This window comes from Callorhinus ursinus, unplaced genomic scaffold (assembly GCF_003265705.2).
Source record: "Callorhinus ursinus isolate GAN/ISIS: 27379988/994484 unplaced genomic scaffold, GSC_fseal_2.0 scaffold20, whole genome shotgun sequence".
Lineage (NCBI taxonomy): Eukaryota > Metazoa > Chordata > Mammalia > Carnivora > Otariidae > Callorhinus > Callorhinus ursinus.
The window spans coordinates 30,077,750-30,090,569 of NW_027397082.1; the positions used below are offsets into that span (position 1 = coordinate 30,077,750).

At 49.9% G+C, this 12,820-nt stretch overlaps 1 long non-coding RNA gene across 1 annotated transcript; it reads left to right on the forward strand.

Moving 5' to 3' along the window:
• Window positions 1-6,542: 6,542 nt before the first annotated feature.
• On the forward strand, window positions 6,543-11,600 carry LOC141374664 (uncharacterized). Its single transcript, XR_012381737.1, has 2 exons — window positions 6,543-6,757; window positions 11,353-11,600. It is a non-coding gene; the product is annotated as an uncharacterized lncRNA (long non-coding RNA).
• Window positions 11,601-12,820: the final 1,220 nt, after the last annotated feature.

A 12,820-nucleotide genomic window follows, 5' to 3' on the forward strand; every position in this document is an offset into this window, starting at 1 on the left:
ACCAGGTTACAGTCCAACTCCTCATGTTGGTGTCGTCAAGGAGGCCAAAGATCAGAAAGGGGGGATTTACTTTCTTCTTCTTGCTCAGCTATAAATGACGCCATTCTGAATAATAAACCGGGGATAATTATTTTCAACCCCCCTCGAGCCCAGGGCACCACCAACTGCTTGATTTCCCCAGAGGTATAAGGCGATCCCCGAAGGCTCCAATCACTTCCATGTGCCTGCTGAGTAGAGCTGCCTCCCTTCTGCACTCTGTTTTGTCTCTTTCCTCTCTGTCTCTTCATGGATTCTTTTGCAGGGACTGCGTTCTGTCCCTTCTGCAATAACCCATGCTGTGGGGTAAGCGTCTGTCCCATCTGTGTTCTCTCGGGAAGTCCAAACAGAGGCAGCTGCTGTGCTCAGATTCCACAGCTCCACCCCACACTGAAGCTGGGTCAGGTTTCCAGTCACCCAGCAAAGGAGCCACCACTCTCTGTCCTTTTGCCTGGCCCTTGGATTACCAAGAAGATGGGAATCCACAAAACCACCTGCTTTCCCAATGAGGCGATGAGAAGGATCAATTGGGTTGTCTTGGGTAAAAGAGCTCCAAGACGTGCGAGGTCTTGTGCAGGGGTTAACTGTAGTTATTATTAGCCAGGAGATGTTCATGACTCACAGGATACAATTAGAGACTCATTACCTGCTAAATCCCATGGCCCTGGCCACAGCTGCGGTGAAAACAGGCCCCAGTGCGGCCGGCATGACCACAGAGTAGAGGGACCATGCAGGGGGAGGGGAAGGAGGACAAGCCGGGCAAAGGCCGATGGACAGCATGAAAGTGGCAGTGTGCGGGTGTGCCTGACCTGCACAACGCATCCTGTCTGGGTGAGCTCCTGGCCTGGTGCACACACAGTGCCTGCACTGTGCGGGCTTAGGTGGCCCCAATCCCGTAGGTGTGTGTGTTTGTAAATTCTCCGTTGGTGGATTTCTATCTCAATTCTGGTTTAGAGTGGAACACAACCTTTCAGATCTGTTGTGAGCGGGCTAGAGAGGTGACATGTGTGTAACGTTGAGTCCAGCATGCCTGGTCTTTGAGGAGGTAATCTAAACTCTCTGTGACTCAGTTTCTTCATCTGCAATGTAACAAGAGAACTGGCCTGATTGGATTATAGTCTGTTGAAAATGAATTAATCCACGGAAGCCCCCTTGCCTAGGGTCTGGCACAGAAGAAATATTAACTGTCATGATTATAATGATGCACAGAATTTCAATTTAGAGCCATCTATGGAGATCTTTAGCTATAGTTCAAGAGCCTTCAGTTCTCTTGTTCTGAGAACGGTTGCAGTGTCTTCCTGTCACAGATGGACACAGAGCAGGTGACCAAAAACCAGCCAAGAGACACTAGGGAGATCTTGCAGGCACTGTGCCCAGACCATGAAAAATGAAGAGAGGCGTTGGTGACCCCACCTCCAGGGAGCCCCAGGCTAGTGAGGGCTTCAGACGAGCCCATGGGAAAGCAAGACACAAGGCAGGAGGAGCACGTGGGCCAGACCCACCCAGGCTCGGTGTTAAGGGGAGTCCAGCCACCATGGTAGATTTGCAACCCAAAAAACCACCTCCACACTCCACCCCTGCCCCCTGTGTGACTTCTCTGGACCTCACTCCTCAGGTTCTGAGAGGACTGCGGTAAACTAAGACAAAAATGAGCTTTGCGGGAGGCATTGCTTTAAGTGAGGTGAGCATGTCTCCTTGGCCAGGGGCTGGCTGAGCTTCTTGAACTCAAAGCCTTTGGAGAGGATGAGACACGCTTGTAGCCAAACCTCTTCCCACATAACTAAGCCCCAGGCAGAGGACAACAGGTCCAGGCACAAAGGATGGAGAAACCTTCCCTTGTCAGCTCTGGTGGAAGAATCTGGAATGGCTTTTTGTGTTCTAGCTGGGCTTTTGTTGGGGGTCGGATATACAAAAACTTCAAGTAAAGGGAAGGGGGAAGGGCATTCCAGGAAGAGGCACAAGGAAAGGAAGGATCCAGAACATACTCAGGGAATATTTATTCATTCCTTTGCATATATGAGCACCTAATAAATTTGCTCGGTGCATGCAGAGCTAAGTAGGCAATGGCCCCTCCACTCAAGGAGTTCCTACGAAGCAGGAAGAGACTCAGGAGAACAGGGACAGAAGACACAATGGAATCACAATGCTCACACCAAGGCCTGCAGGGACTTAGGGCCAGGGGACCAACTGTCTGGGTTTGCTCAGCACTGCCCCAGTTTTAACACCCCAGGTCCCACATTGTGGGGAAACCCCTCAGGTGCCTTCAAACCAGGGCAATTACTCCCCCTACTTGGGGCTTGGTGTTACGGGCTGAATTGTGTCCCCCCACATTCCTACATTGAACTTCTAACTCCCAGTACCTTGGAATGTGGTTGTATTTGGAGATAATGTCTTTAAAGAAGTAACTAAAGTAAGGTTATTAGGGTAGGCCCTAGGCCAAAATGACTGGTGTCCTCATAAGACAAGGAGGTCGGGACACAGACAGGCACACAGGAGAGACCATGTGAGGACACCGGGAGAAGACCGCCATCTAGAAGCCAAGCACCAGGGCCTGGGACAGATCCTTTCCTCACGGCTCTCAGAGGGACTTGACCTTGCCTCCACCTTGATCTCCGTCTTTCCAGCCTTCAGAACTGTGAGAGAATAAATGCATCTGCTGTTTAAGCCCCCGCCCCAGACTGTGGTGTTTTGTTATGGCGGCCCTTGCAAACTCATACACTTGGAAAGAGGTAGCCCTGAGATGAGAGAAGAGCCATTTGTCCAAGGGCCCCCAGCACGTGGTGTTGCGGTTAAGTGAAATACCAGAGTAGGTGGTTAGGCTTTAGACACAGACAGAACTCCGATAATGAAGGCCATATGTGCAGAACTGGGGACTTTGGGAATTGTCTTCAGGACAAGGGGTTCTGGAATGGGACATGGGGCCCGAGACATCTGATCCGGTTTGAGTTTCAGCCGATTCCTCTGCTCTGGCAATGGGCCTAGAGAGACCCAACAGAGAGACCCAGCCGCCGCCAACCGAGTGGAGTAGAGCAGCTTAGAATCCCACAGGAAGCGCTCCACTTCCAGCTTTGTCTCTTATGGACATGTGCCTTGGGCAAGTTCCTCCTGGTGAACAGAACCATGAGGTGTTGCCTTCGCTGCCCACCACCTGGCAGGAGCAGGGTCCGACCATGGAGTTCACGTGTGGAATGTGAAGACAGAACCCCAGCAGCGAACTTCTCTATCAGACACCCCTCTCCTCCTCCTAAGGAAGTGCAGGGGGGGGATGGGACGGTTTCAGCCTTACCCATGCTGAGCCCACTGGTCCCTGGTGGTCACTTCCATTCTGGGAGCCCCCCCTTCTTCCTGGTGGAGGGATGCTCCAGGTGCAGGCCCCTGGGGACGGCTAACCCAGCCACGGGTGCCGAGCAGAGAAAGGAGGGGAAGGTCAGCCGTCCGCCACTCTGCCCCTCTCCCCACCCCGGGGAGGTGAGCACCCACAGAGGACATCTGTTGATGGTGCTAATGGGGAGAGTTCCTTGACCTTCATTCTTGGCTCAGAAAAGAAAAATTGTTGAAACAGGTAGGGAACGTGGTAACTTTGAGGAATGTTAGAGAGAAAAAATAGAGATGTTACCTAAGACATTTCCAGGCCGGACCCTTTCAGGTGGCACTGAGTCTCACACCTGGGATTCTAGAAAGCAGCCCTTGTCCCATTCACCTGATGGCCTGTGCAGGGCCACTGGTAAGTGTGCTGGGCTTCCAGTTCAGGTCAGAGGGCGGGCAGCTGTCCGAGACCGCTCTGACCACAGTGCATTAAAGACCAGGCCCTGCCACTTGTGCTCCTAAGAGGCTGGAAATCCACTTGGGAGGTTCTGTCTGGGCCTCGACGAGTCCTTAAAGGTCAGCTGACTACATGCTCATCAGTGCCTGGATCATTTGGTACCAGAATGGCTAAGTTTTCAATGACCAACTTGCAGGTTTACCAGAAACATTTTAAAAAGTGATTTATTGAAGCCTCCAGTGATTTATATTGCATGGATGGGCAGGGCCTAAGGGGGAGGTAGGGGTTGGGGCTCCAGGGACCCAGTGTTTCCATATTTTCCTGCTACCTCCAGTCCCTCTCTCTCTGAGTCACGCGGTGCAAGTGGGACCCTGTGCTGACTATCCTTTGCTATTCCTCCATCAGAGAATTCCTCCCGGCCTCAGTCCCCTCCAGCATCCCCACCGAGGCACAAATGCAACATCCCTGACGGTATCGATAAGCTGATAAAACCATCACATCCAGGGAGAACAGCCAAACATTCTGTAAAGAGCCAAAAGAAACAAGTTGTTGACAAATCTGTGTATTTGGTATTTCACTGAATTAGTCATTAGGCAAATTGATTCATGACTTGATTGGCTTTTCCTGCAGTGGAGGAGAGCTAGTAGCTGCCCGGAAAAAGACCACGAAATCTGCAAGGCTGCAGTAGGGAGCTGGGCCTAGAGGTGGGAGACAGAAGCACCAGAAGAGTGTGGCTGGGGCGTGGCGGGGGAGGGGGGGCGGTGAGAAGGAGGGAGAAGCATTCTTTCTTAGCTCCTGAGGATACACAGCTTTTACTAGTCAGGAAGAGTCAAGAAGAGTCTTCCTGTTCTTTTCCTCATTTGATCTTCACACAATTTGGTGAAGCAAAGCAAGTTCTTTCATTCCATTTGCAGATGAATAAACAGGCCTAGAGATGTGGTTTTCCAAGGTGATAAAGTGAATGCTTCCTAAACCTTAGCGGTCAAACCCAATTCTTTAAACGCTAAGCTCCATGTTCCTGTCTGTCTCAGAGACAAATGGACAGTGGAGGATAGAAAAGAGCCGGTGATTGTCTAATTCACCACTGTGTTCTCATTGCCCTCTACGGGGTAGGTACACAGCAGATGTATCTTGAATAAGTTAATGATTAAAAATGATGGTGCTAACAAGGATGATAATAAAAATAGCGAATATATTTGAGCATGCAGGAATTATCTCATTTAATGTTCCACCATATGTGATACATCATATTATTAAATCCCTTCTGCAGAGGTGGTTTAGGAAAATCAATGGGCTTCAGGCAGAGCCAGGAGACCTTGTAATGAAGCATGGGAAGCCAAGAGAAAACGCTTGACCAAGCAATGCTCTTCCCCAGGCAAACTGCAGAGTAGCTTGATTGCATAACAGGAAACCGCGTCTGTAACTTAACCCCTGGGTCCTCAGCTTGTACTCAGATTCTTGGGCCACATGGTTCAAATATTTAGAGAAATTCTAAGTTGCCAATTGTGCCTGTGAGGTCTATAGGGGAGGCTGTGAGGGAGGGCTCTCCTCCTACGCTAATCGGGTTGTGTTTTCCCTCTCCCCTGAAGACAAGTGTCTGCTCTCTCATTTCAGCTTGTCCTGCACACCACAACCAGGGTGATCTGCTTTAAGAGTGGCACAGATTGTAGCATACTCCGCTCAAACCTGCCGAGAGACTCCCAGATAGCTGGGAGGGTCTCAAACCCAAGCCTGCCTTGGAACCACCTACAGGGCTTGTTAAAACACAGGTTGCTGGGCCCCATGCCCAGAGTTTCTGATTCAGTAAGGCTGGGGTGGGGTGAAGAATTTGCATTTCTTGCAACTTCCCAGGTGATGTTGATGCTGCCCATGCTACCAGGCCAGGGACTGCACTTTGAAAAGCATGGATTTAAATGAAAGCGAAAGGCCTTGACCTGGCATTCGAGCACATTCTTAATCAGGTGGCAGTCCACATCTCCTGCATTTCTTTCGTGCATCTCTTTCTGCACATTCGGCTTCTATTAGTCAGGCTGCCATGAGTGTTCCTGCCTCCGCATATCCACTCATCCTGTGTCTGCCAGGAATGCCTGTACCCCTCCACCTTCCTCCAGGACCCTGAGATCATGACCTGAGCCGAAATCAAGAGTCGGACGCTCAACCGACTGAGCCAGCCAGGCACCTGTCTCTGTACATTCTTATCTCACACAGACACCCCCCGCCCGCATTCTGCTCCAATCCACCTGCTTCAGAAAGCCTTTTCTGACCCCTCTTAGCAGGACACGTTCATTCTTCCCTTGCTTTTGGAGTAGCCTAACAGCCCTTTCTTCTGGTGCTTGTAAAATTTCTGTCTCTACATATCTCCGTCTCCCTACATATCTCTGTGCCCTGCTAGAATGTGGGCTCCCACCGAGGCAGGGCGGCACAGTGGTTAAATGCACAGGCTCTGGACGCTGGCTAAGCGGGTTTCAAGTCTCTCCTCTGCTACTTACTAGCTGTGGGAACCACCATGATCAGCTCAGTCTATCAAGGCCTTGGAGGATGACAAAAAGAAATACAGTTTTTAGACCTGTCTGAAAATGCTTTGACACTCCTCTTGTTGAGTATGGTCTGGCCTCAGTGACCCACTTGGAGCGAATTGAGTGTAGTGGAAGTGATGCTACATGGTTCCGAAGTGAGGTCATAAGAGGCCGTACAACTTCTGCCTGGTTCTCTTGGGAGATTCTTTCTTGGAATCCAGCCACTATTCATGAGCAAGCCAATACAGCTGGAACATCTGAGCCCCAGCTGAGGTCCCATCCAGTCCCTCATCAACAGCCAGACTTGTGAGTGAGTGACCCTCAAGGTGATTCCTACCCTCCTAGCTGAGCCTGGTCTCCCAGAACCACAAGAATGAATGATGCAATGATTGGCGTTGCTTCATGCCACTAGGTTTGGGGGTGATTTATGCAGCAACAACAGGTAACTACTTCACGTGTTTACTACAAAAGTTAAAGGAGACAATGAAAGAATTTTGAATATGACTCAGCGTACATTAAACGCACTGAGAGGAGGCATCCTATGGCTCATGGGCTCGACCATCACACCAGTCTAACCCGTATTTGAATTTCAGGGTTTGCCCATATGTGCTCTTCCAAGTTGCCTAGGTTAATCAGATGTTTAGATCCATGGTCCATGTGCTACAGGCTTCTTCCAAAGCTCAGGGCAAGGCAGGAACTCACCTGGCAGTTGGTCCTATCTGACACCTAGGACAAACATGACCTTGACTGTCCCCCTCTTGTCTCTAGGAGGGAAATGCATGCAGAGGCCAGGCCATGGTAGCAGGGCTCTGGGCACAGATGTGATTCTTCATACCCTGTCTGCGATCCTAGTTCTCAAAGGGCCATTACAAATTTCACAGTGTGCTCTTGTAGGACATGGACCCATATTTCTTGACACCCCCACCATGAATCTGAATTTGACCAATAGAGCACAGGAAAGTGATGCCCCGTGACTTCTGGGGCTCAGCCAAAGAAGGCCTGGATACTTTAGACTTTAGGTCTTCTAGTAAGTTCCCTTGAGATTATCCCTCTCTGGTCCCTACATATTAAGATTTTCTAGAGAAAAAGAACTAGATATATAGACATATATGTAGACATATATATATATATAGAGAGAGAGAGAGACAGAGAGAGAGAGAGAGAGATGTATTTTTAAGGAATTGCCTCACACTATTACAGAGGCTGGCAAATCCAAAATCAGAGTAGACTGGTAAGCTGAAGACTCAAGGAAGAGTTGATGTTGCACTCTTGAGTTTCAGGGTCGTTTGAAGGCAGAATCCCTTCTTTTTGGAGAAAGGTTAGTTTATTTTTTCTTTTGAGGCCTTCAACTGATGAGATGTGACCCACCCACATTATGGAGGGTACTCTGCTTTATTCAGTTTACTGATTTAAATGTTAATCTCATCTAAAAAAAAACCCACCTCTCAGTGACATCCAGATTAGCATTTGACCAAATATCTGTGCACCATGGCTTAGTCAGGCTGACATATAAAATTAACCATCATAGGCACTCTCTCCTGGAATCCAGCCACCCTGCCACAAGCCACCCAAACCACATGGCAAGGAGGAGGCACTGTGGTCAGCAGGCACAGCAGAGCCCAGCCTGTCACCCATCTAGCTCAGGGGTCAGACTTTGAGTGAAGACACCTCCAGATGAGCCCAGTCCAACCTCCAGCTGTGAGCATCACTCCTGGCCATTCAAGTCTTCCCAGCTGTGGCCCCAGAGATCGTGAAGGGGAGACAAGCTACTCCCTTCTGCCTTGTTCAAACACGCCCTACGTAATCTGTGAGACAGTGAAATGGGGGTGGTTTTATGTCACTGCATTTTGGGGTCGTTTGATAGAGAGTAACACATTAACTGGAATACTAAAATCTTTAGGAGGAGAATTCTGATGTAGCCTTCAGATTAGCTAAGGGAGGATTTTGTTGATATGGCTGAGAGCCACAGCTCCCCAAACAGTCCTCATTACACCAAATCATAAGGCTTCTCATCTCTTCTTGTCTCATCTTTCTTTGTTTTTCTTCCCCAGAAATCCTCCCTTCTCCGAACCATCCCAAGAGATGTCGATTAACTCCCCAGTCTCCCTCATTTCATTTGCTATGTGCCACTGAACCCTTGACAAACCAGGTCTATAGGATGGATCAGTTTAAAGCTTTTAAAGAATCCAATTATGTACAGGCTATAGAAGCTTTATTTGATAAATACCTTAGCTGAGAGCACATTGGGGGTTGCTCTATTAATGAAAAGAAAGAAATGTCATATTTACTGGAGTTAGTGACGGATTCTTTCCATCTACGAGGGCTCTCTTGTGAATTTCACAGTCAGTCCTGAGCTGGTCCAGAGCCCACCTGTAATGAAGGACACTGGGAACATATAAAAATAATAAGATTGCTTTGGAAGGAAACGCATTTCTGTAGGAAGGAAAGAGAATGCAACAGGCTATTTGTTTCCCAGTTCCCACTGCCCGGGCTGGTGTAAAGAGCCATGTCCACTTTTCGGAAGGAAAGGGAGGGTACAGATAGGAAACCTGGCTCTCCACATTCTGACACAGAAGGGTTCATCTAGGCCCTTTTCTTTAGGTTTTTCTGGGAAACACACTTGGAAAACTGTCGTTACAAACTTAGTGTATCTAACATATGAAAACATCGATGAAATTGAAAAAATGCAGTAGGCCAAGTCATGCTCCTTTCTACTTGGGCACAAACGGGTCACAATCCAGCTGAGAGAGGCAGGGATGACTGTCAAATGGATTGCATGAAGGGGAAGCCTGACTCCACTTTTTTCTCTGGGGGGATCTTAGAGCCCCAAGTTCTGGTCCAGACTCAGTTCTTGGTGCCATTTATTAAGACAACCTCAGCAAGTTGCCGAAGGGGCTTTCGAGATACTCACCAACTGTAGACACTCTGATCAAGACCTTGAGGGCATAAAGCTGGAAGGAATTTCAAATGCCTTCATGTCTTCCAGTAAGGTCCCTTGGTGACAGAACCAAGATCCCCAGATTAACTTGGCTGACCCAGAAAAATGGGAAAAATTTAGCAAAATGAAAATGCAAAGAGAATACCTTGGGATTGAACACGGCTCCCAGACCCTCCTGCAGAGGAGACTAGAGAGAACTTGAAAACCTTAGGCATCCATCAACCATGCTTCTGAGGGTTGCCTGGAAGGTTCTGAGAACCTGGGGTATGTAGATCCATTGCAGGCCGGCAAATGCTTGTGAGTTCTCCTCGGCATTGCTCAGCCACCAGCACTTTCAAGCCCACAGGGACTGTAGGTCCCAGTGGCAGAGGACAGGGTGGCCCTGAGCCCATGGGCGGTCAAGAGTCCTTCCGCATAGGGTGCCAACCAGGTGTGCACCCAGGTGTAGGAGATGCCTACACCTAACTTTGCAGCCAGACCTACCATCTCTCCTGTTGAAACTCACGATTATTTTTAATGAGCTAGGGTAATGGATCCAAGGTTTTATAAATACCAAAATTGCTTAACTGGGAATAAAGTCATAGTGCACATTTGAAAGGCAATTGTTGATTTCTGCTCTGGGCTTCTTATGAAAGGTCTTGGGCGTACTGACCTCGGGGCAGGGGCTGGTGAGGCGGGGCTCTCCTCCCTAGAGACTCTTCTCTTTTAAGGAAGGTTCACAGTGGGCTCTGAGGATGACTTGCCTTTTAGCCATTGATCTGGATGCCAGGGGGAAGGCACCTGGAACAGTGGAGGGGGGCGGTCTCCTGCAGTTTGATCACAGGAGGGTGGATAGTCCTCTCTGCCCCCGGGGGACCTGGCCCAGGCTCCATGGTGCAGCCGGACGCGTTTCTCCAGGAAGCTGCTCTCTGGGCAAGGGCTAAGTACTGGGTGCACAGTAAAGGCACATGGAGGTGTTTTCAAAAAGAGGTTTCAAGTATTCCATGACCTGGGCCCTCAACAATGGGTAGGATTTGAACGTGTGGAGAAATCACTTCTCAGCTGGGGGAAGAGCAAAGGGGAGCCTGTGGGGCAGGCACCTGGAAGACTCAAACCGGAAGACCAGGGGGCGATCGGCCTGGAGAGGGGGCTCGCACACACTGGGAAAGTTCTGGAATGTGAGACTGAAGGACCTGTTATTATGTTTTCTGGTTTGGGGATCAGTTAATAGTGTTTAGGTGAGAGCCCAAGAGAGCAGAGCAGTGATTCGCTGTGGCGTTGGCACCTGCTCCCTGCTCCCACACTAGTAAGCTGTGCCATCTCTCAGTTTTGTCAGCAGCATGGGGTCTGGGGTGAGGGATGGGGTGGGGGCTGGGGGGCAGAGAAGAGAACCTGCCTCATGTGGTGACCTGGAACAGCAAGTGAGCTCCTGTCTGTGAGGTGATGAGCACAGGGCCAGGCACACGCAGTAGGATGTCTGCGTACATGTCAAATAATAGAAAACCTTGGCTCGAGAAGGATTTAACACGGGGTGGGGTGGGGGGAGACTAAAGAGAACAGCGGGAAGAGGGGGACAATAAAGGTACGACTGCAGATGTGGTCCAAAGAAGGTGAAGCTGGGTTAGGGCGGCCAAGAGAGCAGGGAGGAGGGCAGGACCGGGGCTCCCGGCTTCACAACTGCGTGATTGCCAGCAGGTGGATGGTGGTGTCCATGGTCCATTCATTCGGTCGGTGAGCGGCCACTGAGCGCCTCCTGCATGCAAAGAACCAAGTGATATGTGGGGAGACAGGGCAATTATAGCAGAAACAAAAGAGTGCTTCTCCAAAGCAGTTTTCCTCTCGTTTGACGTATTCCTCTCTATCTCTGTATTTTGCTTGGTGAGCAAAGGCCAGATTTTAGTAAGTTTGAGGTGTCAGGGGGCATCAGGCTGGAGGTGGCAATAGAAAATGTGAGACTGAATTTTGGAAGTGAAATGGGGAGAGAGTGCAGATTTAAGAGTGATTCACGTGGACCGATTGGTATAGCTGAGCTCTGCAAGGTGGAAAGTGGAGGGAGGAGGGAGAAGAGAGCTGGGGAGACAGTCAAGGATGGGACAAAACCCCTCTATTCTCTCTCCCAGCTTCACACGCAGCTCCGTGAACGGACGGGACAGCGTACTGCCCTGCGTGCCTGCAGCCGGTGCCTAGATGCCCTGGTGCGCTGAACGGGCCCTCCCGGGAGGATCTCCTTTGCAAACACCCTCAGTCTCAGGAGCTCTAAGCTGTCATCCTGCCATGGCCCACACACGTTTTCCTGCTTGGCAGCCGCCAAACTAATTTTCTTAATTCTTTTAATTAAATGATTTTCTTAATTTTTAAACAAAACACACCTTCGTGTTTAAATGCATGTAAGCCCCAGTGTATATATTGGTTGACTTAGAACTTTCTGTTAGTATCCATGTTTGAAGTCATTCAGGACTCAGATACCAACTAGAAATATGTATCCTCCATTCCCACCCTGCTCGGGCAACAGGGACATTCATGGTATAGATGGAAAGAGCCGTGGAAAATCTGCTCAGGACAAAAAAAAAAAAAAAAAAAAAAAAAGCCGAACAAGGACCAGCATCGCCTTGGAGGGTCAGCAGCCCCCAGTTTTCTTTTCCAGATACCAGCAGCACCAGAAGGAGCCCCATCCTGTTACATTTTCTGTCCTTGCCTCTCTGCACTTGAAGGTTGCATCTCTCACAGGGCATCCCTCAGCCCAGCTTGCGAAGGAAGCCCTTAATTCCCAGACCCCTCACCCCAGTAAAGATGCCATGGGTGGGATCAGGGAAGGAGAAAGAAGATTCTGCAAAACGGAGTCTCTGTGCTCTTAGGAAGGGGGATATCTGACAATAGCAATATTCACTGAGGATATCCAAGGAACTCTCCACAGGCACCCAGGACCCTGGGTGGAGCCGAGGACCAAAGGCCCTCACTGGCCCAGGCACAGAGGCCTCCAAGAAGGCCTGAAGCACTCTCGAGCAGATCCTTTAAATTCATTGAGGGGTGATTTGACAAATGCCATGGCCTCATTCACTGGATCTCTTTCTAATTCCCTTCTTATAGAACCCCCAGTCTCTGCCAACCTCTGAGTCACTCTGTGAGACCAAGTAGGTCATGGTAATACAGTGAGGAGATCAGTGTTGCCCTCCCCCAAGAGCTGGCAGCTTCAGGTGGGCTGCTGGGACCCGGGACATCACCTGGTCACCTTGGGAGCTCCATGACCTGGAGAGAGGGGAAAAGAGAGTCACAGACCTGGGACACAGGCCCTGCAGCCTCTGACCCCGAGTAGAGGAGGGTTTCCATGTTCTCCCTAAGGAGCCTGGCTGGGTGGCAAATAGCCCACCACCTGGATGCCTCACCTGAGGGGCTCTGCATCACAGCTGAGTGAGTGCCAGCTCTCAGCTTACCCGAGGAAGAAGCTTCTGGGCTATTTTCCTGATCCTTGGCAAATGTAACCCGCTTTCTTCATAGGGCCTGTGGAAAGGGAAGTTTGCTTTGGCAAACATGATTGTTGGGGCTGGCAAGTTCAAAATTTACAAGACGGGCCAGCAGGCTGGAAATTCC